Genomic DNA, 27,548 nt, shown 5'->3' on the forward strand with positions numbered 1-27,548 from the left:
CGGGCAAAAGGGGAAGCTGCCCTGGGCCCTGGCATTGTTGTGTGTCCCCAAGCAGCTGACTCATACTTGCAAACTATCCCAGTTTAAATTCCCTTGTCCCTTGAGGTTTTAGTCATGTGCTATGTCCCAATATCTCAGTGTGAAGTTCTGTTACTAAAGCTGCCCAGCCCTATTGTTGTGTACAGATAACTCACCTGCAGAGTGCAGACCCTGTGTTTACATGTAAATCCCGGCATTCATATGTAAATAGCAGCGGACCGGTGGTATTGATATGTAAATAATAGAGGGGCTATTCATATGTATATCATATCAAATACAAATTTTTGCCCAGGGTCCAATCAATATTAAAGCTTTTTTATTTATTTATGTATTTATTTATTTTTATGTAAAAGGACGAACTTCCGATGCAAAAGGCTGGACTGATATTTTCAACCCACAAATCTATATATGATGTGCAGGGTCATGTGTATAATGTAGAGCCTGGTATGGTATATGATGTGCAGAGTCATGTGTATAATGTAGAGCCTGGTATGGTATATGATGTGCAGAGTCATGTGTATAATGTAGAGCCTGGTATGATATATGATGTGCAGAGTCATGTGTACAATGTAGAGCCTGGTATGGTATATGATGTGCAGAGTCCTGTGTATAATGTAGAGCCTGGTATGGTATATGATGTGCAGAGTCATGTGTATAATGTAGAGCCTGGTAAGGTATATGATGTGCAGAGTCATGTGTATAATGTAGAGCCTGGTATGGTATATGATGTGCAGAGTCCTGTGTATAATGTAGAGCCTGGTATGGTATATGATGTGCAGAGTCCTGTGTACAATGTAGAGCCTGGTATGGTATATGATGTGCAGAGTCCTGTGTATAATGTAGAGCCTGGTATGGTATATGATGTGCAGAGTCATGTGTACAATGTAGAGCCTGGTATGGTATATGATGTGAAGAGTCCTGTGTATAATGTAGAGCCTGGTATGGTATATGATGTGCAGAGTCATGTGTATAATGTAGAGCCTGGTATGGTATATGATGTGCAGAGTCATGTGTATAATGTAGAGCCTGGTACGGTATATGATGTGCAGAGTCATGTGTATAATGTAGAGCCTGGTATGGTATATGATGTGCAGAGTCCTGTGTATAATGTAGAGCCTGGTATGGTATATGATGTGCAGAGTCATGTGTATAATGTAGAGCCTGGTTCATGATGCATCTCTGGTGTATAATGTAGGGCCTGGTATATGATGTACAGAGCCCCTTCCATCAGAATAATACCTCTTTCACATCAGAAGCTCCCCATGACATACGAGTTTGTTTGCTGTTGTAAACAAAAAATCACTGATTCATGTGTACCTTTATTGCATTCTTTAATAGTTGGTTTAAACATTGACATTTTCAATATTTTATCCAGATATATAACCTGTCCTGTGATTCTGGGGCTGTATACTCTGTCCTGTGATCTGAGCTGTATACTCGTGACACTATGGGTGGAAGGAAGTGGAATACAGGGGACGGATTAGGTGGATTGCACAAGGGGCGTGGTTTATGAGGAGTGGGAGGGGCAAAAATGATGGGCGGGGTCATGATTGGCGGGGTCTGGCGCCCCCACCCAAAAACTTCACCAGCCACCACTGCCTAAAGACCCCCTAAAATGTTTACAAATGTTATTGTTGTCCTTAAATTCATGCAGAGTGCCAGAGGCTTTTTTGGGGGGCCCAAAATCATTTGGAACCCCCCTCCCCCAAATGCTAATAAGTCAGCTGATAGCAATCCTCTATCTTCTGGCTTTGCCAAACCCAATACACACTATACCTACCTCTTTTTTGGTCAGATTTATGGATGCATTTCTCCAAAGCATGTAGTGCAAGGGCCCAATACTTTCAAATGCTACTGCTTAAATTTGTATTCTCCTATTATTATCTTGATAGGTAATTGCAGAATCTACAAATGTGCTTCCATTATACTTTTTTTTTTGATGCCACTTCTTATTACCTGTCCAGTGGGCTGCCAATAGTGTAATTAACCACTTCGCGCCGGTAGGACGTCCAGGGACGGCCTCGGCTTTCATGGTTATATCTGAATGATGCCTGAGGCCACAGACATCATTCAGATATCGGCATTTTCAGCCGGCGATTCCTTGCACCATAAAAATGATCATAGCGGCAGTCCCGCCGCTTGATCGTTCTTACGGGTGGCGGGAGGGGACGTTCTCCCCCCTCCTGCCGCCCTCCGGTGCTTCTACCAACTCACCGCTTCCATCGGTGAGTCGGTCACAGGATCCGCTGGCCCCCGGACGATACCATAGAGATTTCCGGTGGACCAGATGGTCCCTGGAGTCTCTATGATCGTTCGGAGGCCAGGTGTGATGTTATGACGCCACGCCCAGCCTCTGCATTCAAAATAACGGTGCCGATTTTTATTTTAGGCTTCCCAGCCTTGAGGTGAGATATGTGGTCTTATTGACCCCATATCTCACTGTAAATAGATCCGATCGTGCCATATTCCTATTACAAGAGATGTTTACATTCCTTGTAATAGGCATACAAGTAATCAATTATTTTTTTTAAGTGTCAAACAAAAAAAAAAGTAAAATTAACAATAAAAAAATAAAAAATTTAAGTGCCCCTCTCCCCGTGAGCTTGTACGCAGAAGCGAACGCATACGTAAGTCCCGCCCACATATGAAAACGGTGTGCAAACCACACATGTGAGGTATCGCCGCGAACGTTAGAGCAAGAGCAATAATTATAGCACTAGACCTCCTCTGTAACGCAAAACATGTAACCAGTAAAAAATTTTAAAGCGTCACCTATGGGGTTTTTTAAATACCAAAGTTTGGCGCCATTCCACGAGCGTGTGCAATTTTGAAGCGTGACATGTTGGGTATCTATTTACTCGGCATATCTTCATCTATCACATTATGCAAAAAAATTGGGCTAACTTTACTTTTTTTTTTTTTTAGCACGAAACAGTTTTTTTTCTGAAAAAAGGCGTTCGAAAAATTGCTGTGCAAATACCGTGCGAGATAAAAAGTTGCAACAGGGTCTTTTCTAAAAAAACATATATAATATGTGGGGGTTCTATGTCATTTTCTAGCAAAAAAATGATGAATTTTACATGTAGGAGAGAAATGTCAGAATTGGCCTGGATGGGAAGTGGTTAAAAAGGGGCTGGCCAAAGTAACACACATTACTTTGTTATTACTCCATTACGTAGTGGAGAGGGTGGTTACCTGTCCAAAACATACCTCCCCCCAAAATATTTAATAGTATTGTGTTGATGGCGGTGGTGTCGGCGACATATGAGTTTATATATGTGGACATGGGGAGGAATGGCCAGATGTTGGATAGAGGAGTATTTACCCGGACCGAGTTTTACCGACGTCTCGAGAGTGGTGGCCTGGGATTTCCACCCCTGGAGGAGAACGTTGAAGGACTGCCATTTGTGTTAGTAGCAGATGAGGCTTTCGGTCTGGGAAACCATATCATGAGGCCGTTCGCCCAGAGGACCCTCACCCCTGAGAAGAGGGTTTTTAATTTCCGAATATTTTTCGGGAAGGGGGGCCATTGCTTTGCCAGCACATTTTTTAATACATTTTACATTTAAAGCTGGAAAAATCTGGATTTTTGAATTCCTGCTTGTGTTTCTTTTTTCTGTCTCCTAGTGCACTTGCAGTACCAAGTGGTTTGTACATTGTTATCTAAAACCATTGACAGTGTAAACACCAATTTAAACACAATTTTTTTTATTGATCATTGAAAGAAGAAGCCACACATTGTTGAGTAAAAATTATTTTACTCCATACACATTCACATGTGTGTTTTTTTGGTATAAAAATATAACATTTTGAGCTACATATTTTTTGAGTTTAAGGTTACATAAACAGCCATGTTTCAAAACAGAACATACACAGCTATGGAACTTACAAAGTTCAACATTGAAAAGCTTAACCACTTGCCGCCCACCCTATAGCAAATAGGCGGCGGCAAAGGGGTTTTATAATCCTGACCGGACGTCATATGACGTGATCAGGATTATGAGCCGCTGCGCGCCCCCGGGGGCGCGCATCGCGGCGATCGTTGTTGCGGGGTGTCAGTCTGACACCCGGCAACTACGATCTCGGTAAAGAGTCTCCGACGGAGACTCTTTACCACGTGATCAGCCGTGTCCAATCACGGCTGATCACAGTGTAAATAGGAAAAGCCGGTGATCGGCTTTTCCTCACTCGCGTCTGTCAGACGCGAGTAGAGGAGAGCCGATCGGCTGCTCCTCTGACAGGGGGGGTCTGTGCTGATCGATTATCAGCACAGCCCCCCCGAGGATGCCCACACTGGACCACCAGGGACGCCACTAGACCACCAGGGATGCCAAGGACAAGGTATGCCACCCTAGACCACCAGGGATTGCAATCAGTGCCACAATGGATGCCAATCAGTGCCCATAATGGATGCCAATCAGTGCCCACAATGGGCATCACTGATTGGCATGCATTATTGATTGGCACTGATTGGCATCCATTAGTATAATATATTATAATAAAATGCCGCCTATCAGTTCCCATCTGTGCCGCCTATCAGTGCCTACCCATGCCCACCTGTGCCGCCTACCCATGCCCGCCTGTGCCGCCTACCCATGCCCACCTGTGCCACCTAACCCATGCCCACCTGTGCCACCTATCCATGCCCATCCATGCCAATCCGTGCCAATTTGTGCCACCTATCAGTGCCCATCCGTGTCGCCCATCAGTGCCACCCATCAGTGCCGCCTATCAGTGCCACATATCGGTGTCCATCGATGCCACCTCATCAGTGCCACTTCATTGGTGCCACCTCATCAGTGCCCATCAGGGCCGCCTTATCATTGCCCATCAGTGTAACCCCATCAGTGCCCATCAGTGAAGGAGAAAACTTACTTATTTGCAAAGTTTTGAAACTGAAACAAAAAAAAAACATATTTTTTCAAAATTTTCGGTATTTTTTTATTTGTTTAGCAAAAAAAAAAAAAACCGCAGAGGTGATCAAATACCACCAAAAGAAAGCTCTATTTGTGGGAAAAAAATTATAAAAATTTCATTTGGGTACAGTGTAGCATGACCGCGCAATTGTCATTCAAAGTGCGACAGCGCTGAAAGCTCAAAATTGGTCTGGGCAGGAAGGTGTTTAAGTGCCCGGTATTGAAGTGGTTAAAAGGCAAAATCACACATTATATTGTCCAAAATGCGTGGATCTTGCCTTCCACAGATGGGGTGAAGTCACCCCCGTAAAAGCCTAATTTTGAAGATGCACACAAATTGGGAGTCAAAGTGGAGATTTACATTCTGATCCCATGCCTAATGTCAACATGTGCTATCTCCCATCATGGGGGAGAAATGGACGTGTTTTGGGGGTGCAACCCCTTCCTCTCACCTACTTGAGTTTTGAGGAAGGGGTTGCAGGCCCAAAACGCGTACATTGCTATCCCCTGATGGCAGATAGCACATGTTGACTGTGTGCATCTTCAAAATTCGTTATTTTTTTAAAAGTAAACATTTTTGACACAAAATAGTGCCAATTTTTAGTAAAATTTAATTCTTCCTAGGACATCAATCATGTTGTTAAGTTTTACTTCAATATCCATAGTTTTCTGTTTTATAACGTGTAAATCCTGACTGCACCACATGTTGTCCTGTTCTTCCACAACCTGTACATCACCTAAAAATCCAAAAAACACACCATGTACAGTGGTGTAATAAGAGATGTATGCTTGCATATTTCTAATACAGTGGTGTGAAAAAGTGTTTGCCCCCTTCCTCATTTCCTGTTCCTTTGCATGTTTGTCACACTTAAGTGTTTCGGAACATCAAACCAATTTAAACAATAGTCAAGGACAACACAAGTAAACACAAAATGCAATTTGTAAATGAAGGTGTTTATTATTAAATGTGAAAAAAAATCCAAACCATCATGGCCCTGTGTGAAAAAGTGATTGCCCCCTAAACCTAATAACTGGTTGGGCCACCCTTAGCAGCAACAACTGCAACCAAGCGTTTGCGATAACGTGCAATGAGGCTTTTACAGCGTCCTGGAGGAATTTTGGCCCACTCATCTTTGCAGAATTGTCCTAATTCAGTTACATTAGAGGGTTTTCGAGCATGAACGGTCTTTTTAAGGTCATACCACAACATCTCAATAGGATTCAGGTCAGAACTTTGGCTAGGCCACTCCAAAGTCTTCATTTTGTTTTTCTTCAGCCATTCGGTGGTGGACTTGCTGGTGTGTTTAGGATCATTGTCCTGCTGCAGAACCCAAGTTCGTTTCAGCTTGAGTACACGAACAGATGGTTGGACATTCTCCTTCAGGATCTCTTGGTAGACAGCAGAATTCATAGTTCCTTTTATCACGGCAAGTCTTCCAGGTCCTGAAGCAGCAAAACAGCCCCAGACCATCACACTACCACCACCATATTTTACTGTTGGTATAATGTTCTTTTTATGAAATGCAGTGTTCCTTCTACGCCAGATATACTTGGACACACACCTTCCAAAGAGTTCCACTTTTGTCTCATCGGTCCACAGAATGTTGTCCCAAAAGTCTTGGGGATCATCAAGATGTGTTGTGGAGAAATTGAGACGAGCTTTGATGTTCTTTTTGCTCAGCAGGGGTTTTCTCCTTGGAACTCTGCCATGCAGGCCATTTTTGCCCAGTCTTTTCCTGATGGTGGAGGCATGAACGCTGACCTTAACTGAGGCAAGTGAGGCCTGCAGTTCCTTGGACGTTGTTGTGGGGTCTTTTGTGACCTCTTGGATGAGTCATCGCTGCGCTCTTGGGGTAATTTTGGGCGGCCGGCCACTCCTGGGAAGGTTCACCACTGTTCCATGTCTTCGCCATTTGTGGATAATGGCTCTCACTGTGGTTCGCTGGATTCCCAAAGCTTTGGAAATGGCTTTATAACCCTTTCCAGACTGATAGATCTCAATTACTTTCTCTTTCTCAATTGTTCCTGAATTTCTTTGGGTCTCGGCATGATGTGTAGCTTTTAAGGATCTTCTGGTGGACCTTACTGTGTCAAGCAGCTCCTATTTAAGTGATGCCTTGATTGTGAACAGGTGTGGCAATAATCAGGCCTGGGTGTGGCTAGAGAAATTGAACTCAGGTGTGGACAACCACAGTTATAGTATGTTTTAACAAGGGGGGCAATCACTTTTTCACACAGAGCCATGATGGTTTGGATTTTTTTTCACCTTTAATAATAAACACCTTCATTTACAAATTGCATTTTGTGTTTACTTGTGTTGTCCTTGACTATTGTTTAAATTGGTTTGATGTTCCGAAACACTTAAGTGTGACAAACATGCAAAGGAACAGGAAATGAGGAAGGGGGCAAACACTTTTTCACACCACTGTATTAGAAATATGCAAGCATACATCTCTTATTACCTGAAGCTGGGGTGTCAGACACTCACCTGTTGTGGTCTCAGTCTCGAGCACCTCTTCTTCCTCCACATCCTCAGCTTGTGACCTCTGTTCCCTTTGTTCAGGAGGTGAGGGGTCCCTGGTGACCTGATATCTCCCGATTCTTTGCTCCCCTATGAGAATGAAACAAAAGGTATACTTAGCACATAGATATTTGAGGCAACAAATATGAATGATAAACATTGCTTGGTAGTGGGGTACAATTGTCTGTTTGGTCAGAATTACAAGCTGAAGATATGATTTATGCCCTAATAAAGCTAGAATACTTACCTTTTTTGGGCCCCCAAGTATACAATGGACTACCTGTGTTTGACACCCTAAAAAGTTTGTTCTGGTGTCCCACACTAGTGCACCTGAGTCCAGATGTGTAGACAGGTGCTGACTGTCATCTCCATACATTACACTGAATCTAGTTTGCTGTTCCTTCTAGGTTCAAACACATCTAGACAACAATGTCCTATACCTCTTTTATTAAATTCAAAAATAACATGAATAAATGTATTTAATCATGTATCTGGGAAAACAGCGTATTTATTTAGGAAACTAACGATGTTTACTATGACCGCTTACTGTGCGTATGAACATGAAAGTAGACATTTTTAAATGTACAACACCATAAAGAAAAACACATGGCACAGCATGCAATATTAATAATAATAGGAACACACAACAAATACTTACTTTTTCGAAGAACTTTCTTGATCTTTCTATACTGATCGTGCTCCCTTAATTTGAGGATCCTTGGATCGTCGTACCCCAAATTTCCTGTGCAGACTCTTCACAACTTTAGTCATGATCTTGGCCTTTCTCAGATTTGGGTTTGGGTATGGACCATAATTCCCGTCATAGTCGTTCTTCCTCAAGATGTCGACCATATCCAACATCTCAGCAAAGGACATATTTGTGGCCTTAAATCTCCTCCAGGATCATGACGTTCCGGCTTCCGGGCTTTCCTCCTCCTCCTCCTTACTGCTATTCTTATTATGCACCTGGTGTGTCTCCGCCATGTTCCTCTCCCACTGCGACGAAAGAGATGGGGCGGGGAAGATTCTATAAAGAACGTCAGGGGCGGTCGAAAGCGGGCGGAGTTTCACGCATACGAGGTGTATATCAAGCTTAAACACGTGTGTGTCGTAACTACGTTCTGTGTGCGGGGAATATTCTAGAAAGAACATCAGGGGCGGGTGATGCGGACGGAGTTTCACGCATGTGCAGTGTATATAAAGCTTAAACACGTGTGTGTCGTAACTACGTTCTGTGTGCAGAGGAAGGAGGAACAGAAGCGATGAACGTTAGACCGAAGGTAAGATTTTAACTTTGGTGACATGAGCGAACTATACTGAATCTAGATTGAGGCCTATATTGGCTTTTAAGATTATCCTGAGATTAGTTTTTTGGTCTTTTGTTTGGTCTTGCAGAGAATATGTATCCATTTAAAGATCAAGAATTCCTGGGCGAATTCCTGGATAAATACAGAGATATGAGAAATCTATGGGAGGTAAAAAAAAACCTTATATCATAACAAAGCAGCTAGGAAGGCAACGCTGGAGAAGCTGCTTGGATTTGTAAAGACCCAGGCCCCCAATGCAGACATGAGGTCTCTGGAAACAAAAGTTGGTAGCTTGAGAAGCACCTATAAGAAGGAGTATCAGAAGGTCCAGCAATCCCTGAGGTCAGGAGCAGCAGCAGATAAGGTGTATGTACCTAGTCTGTGGTACTATAACAGGATGTGCTTTCTTGATGACCAGATTGAGGCCAGGGAATCACTTTCGACTCTTCCAGCACCGCTTCCCTCCAGCCTTTCCTCAACCCCAACTGAGGCTTCTGTGGACCAACCTGGGCCTTCTATCCAGGAGGAGATTGAGGAGCCCAATTGGAGCCAGGTATAGGGTTTTTATACATATTTTTTATGTGAAAATGATGATTGTTAATTATATGTTATCAATGATAAGAAATGAATGATTTAACAAAAAGTGTTTCACATATCAATAGACAGTAGTGGCCAAAAATGATTGGGGTAAGAATGAAAAATGCTGGGCTCAGAATGATAGTCCTTTCTATTTAGTAACATTAAATTTGCAACAGTCAGGAGCTGAAAATTGTGTGTGTTTGTTGAACAAAAAACTAAAACTCTGTCCCTTTTTCATGCACAGGAAGACCTCAGCCAGGACGAGGCTTTGGCAATTGGCACACAGGAGGCGGAGGAAGGTGACAGCCAGGGGGTGGCAGGGCCCAGTAACACCCAGTCTCAGGTGCCTCCCCTCGTCCTTCCTTACAAAAGGCCCAGGAAGGGGACTAAAACAGAGGAGGCAGTACTGGCCCTCATCAAGGAGACCCTGAAATCCCCCTCAATGCTGTAGAGGCCTATAGCATCTACATAGCCTCCAATTTACAGCAAATGGAGGAGGGTCAACAGCGCAAATGTGAAAAAATAATTTTTACAACCATCCACAAGGGGTTGAGTGGCGAAATAACTGATGATGACCACCTGTGTGCGCTCCCCCATCCTCCTCCTTCTCCTCCTCCTGCCACAGGTCCACCTCCAGAGCAATAGCCTCCAGGGAAGGCTGCAGGGAAGGCTGTACGGAAGACAAGAAAGTGATTGCCTGGCTTCAGTCTGGTCTGAAGAACACACAGGCTGTTGTAGTACCACAGCCTGGGTACATATGTCATCTGCTGCTGCTCCTGTTCTCTGGGATTCCTGGACCAGACTGACCTCCTTTCTATATGGACTTCTCAAGCTACCAAGTTTTTGGCATTGAGGGCCAAAGGCTTTGCAAATTCAAGCACTTTCTCCAGCGTTGCCTTCATCTTTATTTTGTTTTTATGATGTAAAATAAATAGTGATTTTTTTTTTCAAGGAAATACTTGCCTATGTGTTTTTCATCAAATAGCAATTTTGTTGGGTGAGTAGGCAGGTACATTTCACAAATACAATGTCAAAATTAACAAGGGACACCAACAACAAACAGGTTTACAAATACAACATAATAATGGTGCTGTGGAAATGTGACATAAAAAAATAAAAAGGAGAGCACGAGAAAATAATACAATAATCCAAAAATTTCTATTAATGAAAAAAAAGGACTTTACAAAAAAAAAATATATTATGTAGATCTGGCTTAAATTAAAATAAAGATTATTCAGGAGATACCTATAAATAATAAAGAAATAAGTTTGTGATAACTCTGTGTGAATATGAGCAGCAAAACAACTTCATTCTTCTAGCATTATATAAAGAAGAAAATGCACGGCATTGAACACTTTCAAAATTTGCAGTGTGATGAATCTGCTATCTCCATTACGAACGCTAGTTTTACCAGACTGAGCGGTTCTGTCTCGTACTGGATTCTGAGCATGCGTGATTTTTTGGCATGTTGGAATTGCATACACACGGTCGCATTTTCCAGTGAAAAGCTCTCATCGGTCCTTTTCTGGCCGGAATTCCGATCATGTGTACGTGGCATTAGAGACATACCCAAGAAGACTTGCAGCTGTAATTGCAGCAAAAGGTGTTTCCACAAAGGGGGGATGAATACAAATGCACACCAAATTTTCACATATTTTTTTTTGTAAAACATTTTGAAAACCATTTATCATTTTCCTTTCACTTGACAATTATGTACCACTTTGAGTTGGTCTATCACATAAAATCCCAATAAAATGAATTTATGTTTTTGGTTGTAACATGACAAAATTGAGAAAATGTCAAGGGGTATGAATACTTTTTCAAGGCTCTGTATACTGTGGGTTTATATTCCTTTCCCTTCTATCACTTCCTGGCCTACTTTCCAGTTTGCTTCAGTACATAAGAGATGCTCAGTGCAGTCTGCATTACCTGAGCAACATCCTAGTTCTCTGAGCTCCTGTTTGCCTATTATTACTTGTATTCAGTGTCTTACTTCCCATGTATCAACCTCAGCTTTGTCTACCATTTTTGCTTACCTGTTGCCTTCTCTGGCCTTGGTTCATTTCCCAGATCCTCCTTTGTCTCCTGCCACCCATACTCTGCATACAATGGTAGGCTCTTAATTTTCAACTGGTCATGTCTGAGGGCTGCAACCTGGTTCTGGCTTGCTATAAGTCCATTCCCACCATCAGGGGCTCTGGCGAAGAAGCAGACTGGAGCTTATACTCCATAACCATAAGTTGGCATTCTACAAGGGCTCACTACCACAGAACCCTGCCAGACATGTTTATAGCCATTAACTATGTTTGGAAGACATCATAAAAGATGTCCAAATCAGTTTTCCCTGATGTGCTAAACAAATAACCCTAATAATCTTTATTTAAGTTATTCCATAATTATAGATGTGTATCTTGCTCAGTATGTGCAAACCACTGTTTATAATTTTTAATATGTAATAGGATTTGTTATATATCTTCCAGGAGTAATTATTTGTATGATTTGTAAAAATGTTTTACATATATTGTGACTTGTTTGCATTAGCAAGAGGTAACAATAAAACAATAATGGTTTGTCATGATAAAATTATACAAACCAAAATACACTTCAGGGTCACCAAATACAATTACACTGTCTTATTTTTTATGTATTTTAAGAGGACATTAAACAAGCTGATTAATGATGAGATCAAAGTCAGGAGATGACTTAAAGTAATGAACAACATAAAAATGAAAGCTTCTATCTAAGCTCTATTTAACTTAATGTTTTTATTACCAAAATATAGCATCAAAAGTGCTGATGTTACCCTATCATCATACTATAAATGATACCAGTAATGTTTCCCTTTAGATGAACTCTTACTTCTAGGTGTTATTGTGAGCTGTTATCGTGTTATTTTTATGAACACCATAAATAGCTGATATTAAAAATAAACCCATTTAAAATTATTTAGGTGAATTTTGCTTGCACATAAGTACACAAAGAAATAATATTCTGGAGTTACTTGGCAAGTTTGAAATGTGAGCACACATTCATCTAGTGATATAAATATTGAAATTGTTTTTTTCAATAGTAGGAATTCTAAAAATAGAAGCTTACTTAACTAAAATAAATGTTTTTTATCTGAAATGCCTGGAACTCAGGGGGTTCCTGAATAATATTTTGAATAGAACTATAGCTAGACATTATTAAATTAAATTCATACATTTACTTTTTTTTTTTTTGTTCCAACAATAATTTATTGAGAGTAAAATGATATATCACATCCAAAATATGTGAATAGTAAGACAAGAAAAAGGGAGGGAAGCACATTACATTTATAAAATGTAAACAGCAGTAGGTCCTAGCATCCAAAGGAACCTGAAATAGTCCAAAACGCTATTCACTATAGCGTTGGTAAAGAAATACTCCCAAAATCAAATTTACTACAGCTCCCTGAAAACAAATAGCTCCCAAACCCTTATTCTGGCGTACTGCACATGGAAATAATGTTTAGAACATGATATAATTGCCTAATGGCATGCAGTATATTGTTTAAAGATAATCTGCTTTTAAACTGTGTAAAAAAATATTTCTACACTGAAATATCTTTACAAGTCTGAGAAGAGACAAATTCCCGCCTCCGTAGAACTAGGTACCAGAACAACTGAGCATGCTCAGAATTGCAAACTACTCTAATCTTAACTTCCATGGTTTTTTTACAGGGGGCTATATTAAATACAAAAATTAGCACTGGGCTAAAATTATTTTTTGACAGTGAAAATTGGCGCTATATAGTCCACTGTTAGTTTCAGCGATTGATTCCAATGGCACAATTGTAACTTCCCCAAATAAATACTTTGAATGTTGAGATGAAATGTATCTTGCTCTGAAATAAATCTTCTTTTGCAACAATGTTACTTCTACTTGATCTATTTTATTTATAATATGGAATGTTTTGATGTTTCGTAAAATCTATTTTTCTCTGTCTCTTTTTAATCTCCAACTCACAAAAATCACAACTCACAAAAATCTTTACTCAAACTCACACAGGTGTCTTTACAAACCACAAACAATACCATTGCTGATGAAAATTTAAAATGAGACATATTTTGTTTGTTTTTTATTATTTCCAAATAATCATAATTTGAGCCCAAAAAATGTGATATGTGTACCAACATTAGAAATCAAAATGTAATTCCCAAACATTAGAGGGTAACCACTATTCTATACTCACACACCAAGAACCACTAAATATCACAGAATAAATAAAGAAGAATAACTCTTGAGTAATGTAATTCCGTCACCTATGTCTAAAAAATAGAGGTTAGACTGTCTGCTTAATATCTCTTTGGGTCTGGGTTCAAATCCCAAACATGCCACTTCATCTAGAGAAATTGTCTCATTTCCCTATGTTGGTAAACATTAGACATGTGCACACTGAAATATTTTGTTTTGGAATTTCGTTTTCGTCCAAAAAATACATTTATTTAGTTACTCCCGAAATTCGATTTTATTCATTTAGTTTTTCGTGAAAAATTCGTCCAAAAATCCAAATGAATTAAGGTCGAATCTGTCATTGAAGGCTTATGGTGTCTGTCGATTGTTCAAAGAAGATTTGACAGAGCAGCTAAACTGTATGACCCCGTATAGTTTAGCTGCTCTGTCAAATCTTCTTAGAACATTCAACAGACACCATAAGCCAAAGATTTGACGTTTGTATGTTTTTCGCTGCTTTGTTGAATCTTTGTGATTCATGTTGAATATATATAGTTCAAACAGAAAATGGACTGGTGATAGTATCGCTGATCAGACAGGAAACAAGATAGGGTATATACATTCTATATGGAATCTCAATCTATCATATAGAATATATAATAATAAATCCCCCCCCCCCCACAACACGGGCAGCCTCTGAGGCTATAACAACACTAGCAACACTAGTATCATAGTATCATTATCAAGTTCACAACACTAAGCCCCCGTACACGCGGTCGGACATTCCGGCAACCAAATCCGTCCGAGTTATTCCGACAGATTTCGTCCGGAAGAGGTCTGGAAGTGGTGTGGCACACGGTCGGACTAAGTTGTCGGAAGTTTCGATTGCCAAGAACGCGGTGACGTAAGCCATGTACGACGGGACTAGAAAAAGGAAGTTCAGCACCATGTCCGGCACCCTTTGGGCTCCTTCTGGTGATCTCGTGCTTTTCAGATTTGTGCTTCAGTTCGGTACTGCTCTTCAGTTTCTGCTTGTCTTTGCGTATCTTATTATCAGTGCATTTAGTCAGTAAGCATTTGTTTCTCATTGTGGACTATATCTTGGTATAGTACGCTTTGATTTGCATTGCTTATTGTCTGTTTGCTTCTGCTTTTCAGGTCGTTCTTTCAGGCATTGCTGTTTATCGGTGCTTTCTGTTGTCCATTCTGACAAGCCGACCGTTTTAAACCATGTTTCGTGTACGTACTCGTCGTAGAGTTTGTGCTGTGCAGGGGCTTGGTGTTAGGCTTTTAGATTTCACACAAGTCTGGTCCATGAACAGGGAGAGGAGGCGTTTGTGGACCAAGAATTGGTTGCGCCAGCGTGAACAGTTCTCGCACATGCCTTTGCTCCGCAAGATCCGGGAGAATAATCCTGATGATTTCAGGAATTATCTCCGGATGACGGACCCCGTTTTTCACCGTCTGCTGGCCTTGCTGTCCACTTATATCACCAGGCAGGACACCTGCATGCGGCAAGCCATCACTCCGGAGCAGAGGCTCATCGCCGCGTTGTGCCACATTGCGCTACTTGCCGACAGGGAGAAGCCTTCAGGACCTCAAGTTCTCCACAGGCATCTCCCCCCAGGCTCTGGGGATCATTATTCCAGAGACCTGTTCTGCCATCATTCAGGTCCTGCAGAAGGACTATATGAAGGTAAGTTTTCTCCTTTAACATCACATTCTATGTATTTAATGATTGCTAATGTCTTGGAATTCTTTCCTCATTCCCTAATTACCATGATTGCAATATGCTCTAATTCATATGCTCTGCCCCTTTGTCCTCATGCATGCTGGAAGCTTTTCAAGTTCCCTTTTTGTCCTTCATGCATATTTGCCTCACTAACTTCCCCACCATGCTCTTCTGGGCTCATAAAACTATAGTCTAGTCACTTACCAATATCTTTTGTCAACTCCATAGTATTGCTTTCCCCTAAACACCCCCTAAAATGTCTGCAAATGTTATGTGTGTGCTTCAATTCATGCAGAGTGACATTATTTTATTTTGGTTGGGCCAAACGCTATATGAACCCCCCTCCCCACAACTGCTAGGTCAGCTGATAGCAATCCTCTATCTGCTGACTTTACCAAACCCAATACACACTCTATCTACCTTTTTTTCTGGTCACATTTATGGACGAATTCACCAAAGCATGTAGTGCAAGGGCCTGCCTCAATACTTTCAAATGCTATATTTTTTTCCCTATTATTATCTTGATAGGTAATAGCAGAATGTCAAAATGTGCTTCCATTTTGTTTTATTTTTGGTATTATGACACTTCTTACCTGTCCGGTGGGCTACCAAAAGTGTAAGTAAGGAGGGGCTGCCCAAAGTATCACACATTATTTAGGCATTCAGCTCTCAATCAAGTGGAGAGGGTTACCTGTCCAAAACATCCCCCCCTCCTTTTTTTCAAGGGCCCATCAGATGGGGGGGATGGGGGGGTGATGACTCTGATAAGGGGACCTTATACTTTAGGCTTTAAATACTAATTTCCCAAAATGATCTTGTCCAAAAATGTTGGCGTCTAATCTGCTTGCAATGTTGATGTGCAGAATTACAAATTTTTTGTCTTGTTTCACTCCACAGTTTCCTTCAACGCCACAGGAATGGCAGACTGTGGCCTCCCACTGCCAGTCGTTGTGACTTTCCCAATTGTGGAGGTGCAATTGATGGGAAACACGTCCGCATCGTCCCACCCCCCCAACTTGGGGTCCTACTATTATAATTACAAGGGGTTTAATAGTATTGTGATGTTGGCGGTGGTGTCAGCGACCTATGACTTCCTGTATGTGGACGTGGGGCAAAATGGCCGGATGTCTGTTCTCACGGACGGAATTCTACTGACATCTCCAGAGTGGCAGTCTGGGCTTGCCACCCCCAGAAGAAAATCAGGAACGACTCCCGTCCGTCTTCGTCACGGATGAGGCGCTTGCCCTGGTAAACCATCTGATGCGGCCTTTCCCGATGAGGACCCTCACCCCAGATCAGAGGATCTTTAATTTCCGGCTGGCCAGAGCCAGAAGAGTTGTGGAGAACACTTTTGGAATACTGGCCAGCCAGTTCCGCCTTTTTTTAATGCCAATCCACATGGCGGAATATAAAATCAATCACATAGTGCTTGCCTGCTGTGTTCTGCACAATTTCTTGAAAAGACATTCAGCAAACTATGTGGTCTTAGTTGGCCCAGATGCATACTTGCCAGAAAATGAGAATCTCACGGCCCTTGAAGCTGCTCGTCCTGGCTTTCCCCCCAAAGCGCCCGCAAGGTCCAAACCCAATACATGTAGTACTTTGTGGGTAGGGGCTATATTGATATGCCAGACAATGTCTGAGAGGCAGTTTTGTAATAATTTTTTCTTTGAAACTACAATAATCTTTGTTTTCATTTACTGCTTGGCTTGGTTTTAGGTGTCTCATAGGTACATTTTTTATTTTTCTATTGTGCCTTTTTCTACAACAGTGCAAACCCAAGTTATGAGCGAGATGAGGGGACAGTCTCTTCTTCAGATAATCTTATTATGTTGTGGGTCTGCTACACGCACACCTTGTTTTTGTTAACTAATGTATGTAGTGCATTACTGACCAAAATCTTGCTCATTTTCCACACCATGGCAGAAATATGTGGGGTCAGGAAAATGGCATGATTGGCAAAATTTACACATCACTGTGGGTGTTATTTACTAAAGGCACATCCACTATGCACTACAAGTGCACTGCAAAGTACACCTGAAACTGCACTTGGAGTGCAAAGTGGAGTTGCCTTTAGTAAATAACACCCATTGTCACTGAAAACAACAATTTTACTCCAAATACTACTTTTGCGCATTGAAAAAGGAAGCCACACATTTTTGATAGTTTAACTTTTTAATCAAAGCACATTCACATGTGCGTTTAGAAAAGGGTTTTACAACAAACCAACATATTGGGTGTATCAAAAACACTATTTAAGGTCATTTTTTTGTAACTTGGCGTTTTTGTATAAACAGGCATGTATCAAAGCGTAACATACAGGACACATGGAACTTACAAAGTTCAACTTTGAAAAGTGAAGACAATATCAGACATGAGTATGTACAAACTGGGCTGATATTGCATTCATCACATGGGGTGTCACCCCTGGAAAAGCCAAATTTGGAAGATGCACATGTGACATGTGCTATCTCCCATCATGGGGGATCAATGTACATGTTTTGGGGCTGCAATCCCTTCATCTCAGCCACTTTCCACAAAACACGTACATTGAGACCCCATGATGGGAGATAGGGCATGTTGACACACTGTGTGCATCTTCCAAATTTGGCTTTTTGTAAAATACAAAATTTGTTGTTTCAAAACACAAAAATTAAGCCCTAGCTAGTTTAGGGTGTTTCAGACTTTCCCCAAAACATCAATGATGTTCTTCATTTTATATTGAACATCATTGATGTTTTTCTGTATATTTTATATTAAATCCCGATTGCACCCCATTATCCCCCCAATCAGGATCTGGGCAAGGTGTGTAGCAATTGGGATCTCTTTTCGGGAGTATTTAAGCCACGAGCATTGATTGAGTAGAATTTAGTAGCGTTAATCAAAACATCTGTATGGTGAGGATGGGGTGTAGTAGGGGCGTAAGAAGCCATGTCTGGTATTCGGTGAGGTGGAGGTGACCCGGGGGGAAACAGGGGATAGGGAGGAGGGTGGGTTGTAATATTACCAAAACAAGAAAAGGTTTTCAAGAAACAGGGCTAATAGGGAAATGGGGGAAAGGGTATTTACCACGTTCTCTAGTGGTGTGGAAATTCGTGAGATGTGGAGTGGGTATGTACCACCCCTCTTCGGGGTCGACAAGGGCGAAGCCCGATGAGGGCGTGAGAAGTAGTGAAGAAGAGTACCTAGTTGAAGGTGAGTGTGCGGCTATTCAGGACAATGTAAACGTGCTTGTATCTGAAAGGTGAATGGTTAACAAAACAGTATCAGATATAACGATAAACAGAACAATTAAACATAAGTAATAAATACGTTTAGTATAGAGAGAAGAAGCCTCAAGTAGCTTGACTCCCGGATTAGGTAAAAGAGTTACAAATATAGCAAAGTAGAACCAGCTATTATCCACTATCTAACATTGTCATGTCAGTGCCTGCGTATATGCACAAAGACATATATAGGTTATAAGATCAAGTAGTGAGTAATACTAAATAACAAGTAATGTTCTAGAACACGGTAACAACTACAGCAGAGGAGGGATAGACATCGATCGTAGTGTGAGGCATACTTATCCGTTGGGATGAAGGACAAACATTTGGGAGCCAGTAATCGGTTCGGTATCTCCCTCTTAAAAGTTTGTTTTTCGTGGAGAGTTCAGGAACACAGAGATCTTACGAATGGAAGAATGCGCCATATGTAGTGTAGAGTAAAGCTTTATCTTTATACATGAGTGAGTCAAGACCAATTACTATGTAGTGGCAAGGGCGAGCGGCTGTTGTAGGATGTATGGTCTGAAGGAAATCCTAGCAGATACCATGTGGAGGGCGTAAGGGTCGGATGTAGTCAAGAGATGCTGAAAACCAAGCTGTAAAAGCTGCGCATTGTTGAGATGTGTGGTGACGTCCGGATTTACAACAACTATTTCCAGACCCACTTGCCTATTTGAAACACCAGATGTGCTTCGATCTGAGCGCTGTGTCCGTCATTTACCACCACCAGCTTTTTCCAGCAATATATTTCTACAAATTCTTCAGTGGCTTTCCAGGTAATCTTACTCCTTTATTACTACTCCAATTGCTCAAGGAGAGGCCATACCCAGTCAATCATTTCATTTTATGCTGACCTGTTTGAGCTTAACCAGTTTATACATAATATGTATATACACATTACTTACTTTTATCTCAATCTCCTTTCAATCTTATTTACATCCTATGTACCCCTTTTTAGATTACCCCCCCGCGGGTTTTGTGAGGGACCTCCAGTGACGCCCTCTGTTGGGTGAACCCCCATTTTCCTCACTCAAGGCCGTGAGCCTTCCATCCAGGGCGGGAGCAATTTTTCAAGGATCAGAGTCTCTCTCCACCTCCTGGTTCCTTCGACGGATGCGAGGAGATAAAAGGCAGCACAAAAAACATCCCCCCCTTCTTGTTCTCCTGAGGTCCATCATTGTTTTTAACTATGTATAATTATGGATGCATTTATGACGTATCGAGCTTCTGATACAGGGTCAGTACAACCCTAGCTTTTATTCAATGTTAGTATGCTACAGTGACTATAACCTTTGTATTTAGCCACGCATCTTATGTTATCTCCTTTTTTTGTAGATTGATATTATATGTTTGCTGATCCATTTCCCTGAGGAAGAGTTTGAAACACTCGAAACGCGTCGGGATAGGAATTTTCACCTGTATTGTGCTCTTTGTGTTTATTGTATTTTGCATCCTGTTTTTTGCTTTCTGTATCCACACATTCATTTATATTCCTTCTACCATTTGGGCTCCTAGTTTGCCCATATAACTACCCCTTTGATTTTACTTGTAGTAAAATAAAAATATTTGTTTTAAAGTAAGATATTGCCTACTAAATTTTTGTCCTGCCCCTTTAAAGTCCCGCTGAGGCACCCTTTCCGCATCTACCATTAACTGGGATGTGGGTCAGGCCATCTCCAGACCATTTTCAGCACTTACCCTCCTCCTTTATGTGTAAACATGGAGATGCCGGTGACGGCTCTCCTCGCCTCACACTGAAAGAGTGTGTGGCAAGGAGAGCCAATCAGCAGGATCTCCTCGCAGGGATACACCTAGGAATGTAATCAGGGCACTGATCACCAGTGCCCTGATTACAATATAGCAATACAGTGCCCACCATTGCCCACTAATGTCAGTAATCAGTGCCCACCAGGGGCAGCAATCAGTGCCCACCACTGCCCACAAGTGCTGGCAATCAGTGCCTCCTATCAGTGCTGCCCATCAATGCCCATCACTGCTGTCGATCAATGCCCATCAGTGTCACCCATCAGAGCCACCCTTCAATGCTCATCAGGGCCCATCAGTACACCAATCCGTGCCACCTATCCATGCCCACCAATGCCGCCTATCAATGCCCACCAGTGTCACCTATCAGTGCCCACTAGTGCCACCTGTTAGTGCCCATCAGTGCCACCTCAACAATGCCCACCAGTTTAGCCTATCAGTGCCCATCAGTGCTGATTCATCAACACACATCAGTGAAGGTGAAAAATTACTTAGTTGCAAAATTTACTGACAGAAAAAAAAGTAAAAAAACATTTTCTTTCAAAATTTTTGGTCTTTTTTTGTAAAAAATAAAAAACCCAGCAGTGATTAAATACCACCAAAATAAAGCTCTATTTGTGTGAAGAAAATTATAAAAAAATGTGTTTGGGTACAGTGTAGTATGACCACACAATTGTCATTCAAAGTGTGACAGCGCTGAAAGCTGAAAAATGGCTTGGGCAGGAAGGGGGTGTAAGTTCCCGGTAGGAAAGTGGTTAAAAAAGTATTCATACCCCTTGAAATTTTCCACATTTTGTCATGTTACAATCAAAAATGTAAATGTATTTATAATATATATAATATGTGATAGATTAACTTTGTGTTGGTTTGTTTGTGGTACATAATTGTCAAGTGGAAAGAAAATGATGAATGGTTTTCAAATTGTTTACAAATAAATATTTGAAAAGTATGGCGTGCATTTGTATTCAGCCCCCCTGAACAACCCCCCCCCCCCCCCTCATTTCAGTTCACTGGCAAAAAATTTGTTCATACACGTGAACGATGTTAATACAAAGAATTACCGCTCTAAGGTAATGACTTCTCCCAAAACAGCTGTCTCCACAATCCCACAGGGTGCTGGCTCTGTTTGCAACAGGAACTGAAGTAGAAAAGATGTAGCTGGATAGTCGCACTCCGAATTATTCAACTTTATTTCAAAAATGTAATTAAAATCATAGCATCTAGGCTGGTAAACAGACTAACTGCACAGCCGCTGACATGTTTCACACCGAACATGGTGCTTAGTCATAGCTAATGAGCAGAATATACATACAGAGCTATATACACACACACAAGCAATTAGACAAATGAATAAAATAAGTGTATGACAAGATAGCAATTAAGGAAACACCTGTGAACATCCAAAGTCTGAAGATTAACATTTAAATGGATGAAAGGAAAAAGCCTTTTTCCCCTAAGGCTGGGTACACACTGCTGCGGGGGGAGATCCGGATGTGATTCGCACCGCACTGCAGTGCAAATCACATCCGATCTCCGTAGCGATGCGAGTTCAGCCATACAGATAGTATGGCTGAATTCGCATCGCTCCCGCAGCAAACTCGCACGGGACCCTTTTTTTGGTCCGCAACAGAATCGGATCGCATGGGTGTTCACACCATGCGATCCGATTCCTGTCCGAGTCGGCAGATCGCACTGCAATATGCGGACGGATCTGGGGGTGTCATTAACATAACATTGACACTCCCAGCCGTCCGCATAGGGCAGTGTGAACTGCCGGCGGGAGTAATGCGATGCGGGAAAACGCCGCGGATTCGCGGCATTCCCGCATCGCAGCGGTGTGAACCCGGCCTTAAACACCAAAATCAAGCTGACACGTTGAAAGCATACATAATGGTAATAAATGAATGACATGATCAATCTTATCCTTAGGTGAAGAGGTATAGGTGTAACCTAGAGAAATAAAAAATGGCATAAGTAAAAACATTTTTCATTTTGTATGTAAAAAAAATTATATGTTTTTTCACACGCATTGGCAGACACACAAAAAAAATGGGGCTCATTGAATGTCAAACCCACCAGAGAAAAACACACAAAAAATATTCCCTAAAAATGACACATCCCAAAAAAGGTTTCATAATAGAAAGATTGCAAATATCTCATTATTGGATGTGTCTACTTAAGTCTTCTCCTATGATACAATGCATAGATATCAAAAATAAAAGTAAATATAGGAATAGACCAAATGAACGATCGATATCGAATGTTCTAAAACCAAGGGCAGGTTCAATACGAATATCATTATACCGACAGGTATAAGAAGCTGATACAAAAACCCTGTTGATTGATCACACACCCAACATAATATATCAGCTGTGTGATTATCAAACGAATGACAAACATGTCTAATAGGATATTAATTAACATAAAAAATACTAAGATTCATAATCACTGCAGAGAAAAATGCTGCAATATATGCATACAGCCCTATTCAAAAAACAGTCTCAATCGAATAATTGGCCTGTCCTCAATGTAAAGCAATTATAATAAATGGAAAATAGTGAATAAACTCTGGCAGAAACATAATAAAATGAGCCCATCAGAACCAGATGAAAAAACCTGTCAGCACCAGACCGACAACCAGTGAAATGGGAGCCATACATATTAGCTTAGTAAATACTGGGCAATCAATATGTGGAAAATTCATTCATAAAAGAATGAAATGTCCCACTCAAAGTTAAGGCCCATAGGCTGCCTCGTATGGAGGTGGAATATCCAATAAACCTCCCTTTTGCATAACAGACTAAACCTATCACCCCCTCTTTTAGATAAAGTGACTTTTTCCACCCCCTGAATGCGTAAGCCACTGACATTCTTATCATGGCAAAGATTCCAATGCTTCGCCACATTAGTGGGGTGGTTTTTGGAAATGTCATAGAGGTGGTCATATAATCTGTCTCTCAGTCTTCGTGTGCGTCCAATATACTGTATGCAACATTGTTCACACGTAACCACGTAAATAACAAATTTAGTGTTACAGTTAATGAAGGCCATGGCTTTAAAATCCTTATTTAGAGACCTAGAAAGGATGGTATCGCCTCGTAAAATGTGGGGGCAACATGGACAATTATTGCCCCCACATCGAAACGATCCTTTAAACTGTAACCAATTAGGGTGTTGAATGCTGCTCTAATAGAGGCTGGGGGACAACATGCCACCAATAGTTGGGGCCCTGCGGGAGACAGATCTAATACCACTAGATAGAATTTGAGCATAAACAGGATCGTTGTAGAGAATAGGTAAATATTTCTCCACGATCCCTTTAATTTTACTAAACTCTAAACTATAAGGCATGGAAAACACCGGAATTTTTAAGGATTTGTCAGATACCCACCTTCTCCCATCTCCATTCTTGACCTTATCACGAAGGAGATGACATCTATCCGTATTAAGGGCTATATTGCACGCCCTATCAAATACAGGGGCTGAATAACCTCTTTCTATGAAACGCTTTTTCATAGCAGAGGCTTCTTTCAAAAAAGATGATTCATCACTACATACCCGTTTTAACCTCAAAAACTTTCCCACTGGGATGCCCTTAATGGTATGCCTTGGATGGCCTGAATCAGCCCTTAACAAGGAATTACCAGCAGAAGGCTTCCTGAAAAGTTTGGAGGAAATAGATTCCCCCTCACCCATCAGAACAACATCCAGAAATTCAATTTGTTTAGGGTCCATAACACCTGTAAATTTAAGATTGAGGGTGTTGTCATTAAGATACAGAAGCCATTCATCTAATTCACCAACACTCCTGGTGCACACAAAGATCAAGTCGTCTATATAGCGACGGAAAAACTTAATCTCAGAGCGATGGGGACAACCAGCACCAAAAATGCGGGACCTCTCCCACCAACCCATGTACAAATTAGCAAGGGAGGGGGAGAATTTAGCGCCCATCGAGGCCCCGCACTTCTGGAGATAGTAGTCCCCATCGAACATAGAAAAATTGTGAGTTAATAAATACTCTAAACAACATAAAACAAACTCTTGGTGCACCAAGGAGTGTTGGCTATGATGTCTAAGAAAAAAGGCTACGGCCTGAATCCCTAGAGAGTGGGGGATAGATGAATAAAGGCTAGCCACATCACAAGTAATCCACACAAAATCTGAATCCCATTTAATAGGTTGAATATCAGACAAAAGATGCTTAGTATCTCTCAAAAAACCAGGTAAATCAGAAACCAGTGGCTGTAACTGGTAATCAACCCACTCCCCCAAGCGCTCATTCAGTGACCCAACGCCTGCCACTATAGGTCTACCTAACAAGGGTTGACAACCCTTGTGCAGCTTGGGTAAATGATGAAAAATGGGCATGATTGGGGCATCAGGGATAAACATATCTCTCTCAACTTGAGTGAAAATGCCTGCTGTGACTGCTCTAAAAGTGCATTAAGACCCTTCTCCACTAACTTTTGAAAAAGGTCCATGTCCTTGCCCCTGGAGCCAATCGGGTAGAAGTCTTACCTTAATCGAAAAGGAATGGTAGTGCGACCACCCAACATCTCCATAGGGGCAGGTGCAGACTCAATAGCCAAATCTTCCAAATCGCAAAGAGCACATTGATCAGAAAAGCTAGAAGGAGGGGAACAAGACTCACCCATAATGGCAGCGGTCGCAGGATCGCAATCTCCAGAATCCACAGCTGACCCATCATCAGTACCACCAAAATAATGTTTTTTCAAGGTGAGAGAATGCACAAATGTATTCATATCTAAAACTGTCCCGAATAAATCAAAATGCCTATCTGGACAAAAATTCAGTCCTTTAGACAACAGCGATATTTCAGCAGAATTCAGGACAGTGCTTGACAAATTCACCATGTTTGATACTATTTCCGGAACCGATCTCTCAGTTTGTAACGATCTTTGGTTGCTCCATCTGTGTCTTTGGCCGCCCCTTCTTGTTTTCTTGAAGGTTTCAACTTTTTCTTTTTGGTGGAACTCTGTGCACCCACGTTTAAACAGGGTGTTTTAATGACACCCAGCTGATGCTTAACATTTGTTGACCGATCAGGTGGATCCGGGGAGGAATCGGAAGCGGTGGCCGCCATGGTGTCATTCATACTGTCGTTATCCAAATCGGTGAAACTGACCCATTTCTGTGAGTGATGTTTACGGGAATGCTTTGGATAGGTAGATTTCTTCCATATATACACATTGCTATTTTCATAATCCATATGATCTCTAGCAAGCTTGTAATTTTTTCCAGAGATGACACTTTTTTCCACTCTATCCAGGTTTTTATTTAGACGGGGGTCTAAACCAGTAAAGTCCTTATGTTGTTGTAAAGGTGTCAAGCTCTGTTGGATGACAGAAATATTGTCCTGTAATCGGGCGAGTTCCTTAGTCCTTGAGTCAATAATGATCTGGATAAGTTTAAAAGAACAATCAGACAAAGCATTGGTCCAGTCAGTTTTGTACTTATCATTGTGCAGATCAAACGTAGGGAATTTTTTGATTCGTAACCCACGGGGAATCTGTTGTCGCTGACCATATTCAGTTAGGGTATTGATATCCCAAAATGATCGTATTTCCTTAGCCATGAGATTCTCCAGGCGTCGAAAAAGCATTTTCAGAGAAACATCATCACTGTGGGACGGTAACACGGTGTGTGATAGCTGAGATGATCGCAATGGATTGTCGGCTGGTGCTGTAAGGGTTAAGGGTGAACGATGTTAAAGTCTATTGGACACGATATGCAAGTTATTGCCATAAAAAAGTGTTTGGGGACTCGGGTCCTTCCCCAGAGGACATATATGAATGCAAAAAAAGTAAAAAAAAATGCAGTTTTTCCAGAAGCAGTAATATTAATAATGCTTAAAGTGAAATAATACAAATTAAATATTCCTTTAAATATCTTGTCTGGGGGTGTCCTTAGTATGCCTGTAAAGTAGCACATCTTTTCCATGTTTATAACAGTGGCACAGCAAAATTAAATTTCTTAAAGGAAACAAGTCATTTAAAACTGCCTGTGGCTGTAATGTATTGTCAGTTCCCAGTAATATAGATAACAATACCAAAAACATGAAAAAATGATGTGGATATCACCCCCAAAATCCCTTCAGGCCCTTCGGGTCTAGTATGGATAATAAGGGGAACCCCGCTTCCAAATTTTTTAAATAAGGGCGTGGGGATCCCCCAGGCCCCCAGGCACTATATACTTTGAACAGCAATATAAATACATTATATACTCTGCAGAAAATTGGGCCTTAGGTGTTGGTGGTACTAGAACACTGTAAGCCCTCAAAGTTACTGTTGTTGGACGCAGGAACGAGCCCTGCTGTGAAATATTATTTCAAGAATTGTAATATTATAGCAAGAATTGTAATTACATGCACCTATTAAACAGGGGCAGGGAAATTGGGCCTTGGGCGGTGGTGGCGGTGCCAGAACACTGTAAGCCCTCACAGATACTCTTAATGGGTGCAGGAAGAGGCCCTACATTGAAATTTTAGATCAAAAATTGTAATTACATGCTCCTGTTAAACAGAGCAGAAACATAAGGCCTTGGGTGGGGGTGGTGGTGACCTAAACCAAAAATATTGGAAGCTAGCATCATCAAGATTGAGGACGAATAGGATAGTCAGCATAGACAGTCTTCAAGGGATGCCACATTCATAGCAAATTCAATCAGTTACATCAGCATCAGGTGCTTGATAGCTGCTGATCCAAGACTGATTATTTTTTCATGAATGTGGGCCTATCAACGGAGTCTGTGGACAGGCACACTCTTTGGTCTGTTACAAACCCTCCAGCAGCACTGAATGTGCATTCAGAAAGCAGGACAGGCCAGTAGCTCAATTGCATATTGAGCAAGTGTTAGCCAGTGGTCCATCCTCAAGTTCTAGTAACCCTATGGATGCTCTGTTGGAAAGGTCTGCACTTGCCCCTAGATATTCCTGCACCATGTAATGCACCAGTTAATTGAACCGATCAGACCTTGGCTCTGAGGACTGAAAATAGTTTAAAGGCATCAGTCAAACTGTACAACCAGACTGTCACTCTGGCCAACTTATACACCCCAAACAAGCTACAAGTCCCATTCTTTCGAGATGCGATTCATCAACTCACCTCCTTCTGCCAGGGAATGCTGGTGGTTGGAGGAGACTTCAATTTACCTCTTTCACCAACAGTAGACTCATCCTCGGGAATGTCTTCCGTTAACTATCGGGTG

General features: G+C 41.5%; 1 long non-coding RNA gene across 1 annotated transcript; it reads left to right on the plus strand.

Annotated features, from left to right (window-relative positions):
- The first annotated feature begins 19,209 nt into the window (after positions 1-19,209).
- LOC143976021 (uncharacterized) lies at positions 19,210-19,955 on the plus strand. The gene is made up of 3 exons (XR_013272455.1): positions 19,210-19,330; positions 19,513-19,791; positions 19,890-19,955. It is a non-coding gene; the product is annotated as an uncharacterized LOC143976021 (long non-coding RNA).
- The last annotated feature ends 7,593 nt before the right edge of the window (positions 19,956-27,548 follow it).

This window comes from Lithobates pipiens, unplaced genomic scaffold (genome assembly GCF_037356315.1).
Source record: "Lithobates pipiens isolate NorthernLeopardFrog02 unplaced genomic scaffold, aLitPip1_a1.2 Scaffold_13, whole genome shotgun sequence".
Classification (NCBI taxonomy): Eukaryota; Metazoa; Chordata; class Amphibia; order Anura; family Ranidae; genus Lithobates; species Lithobates pipiens.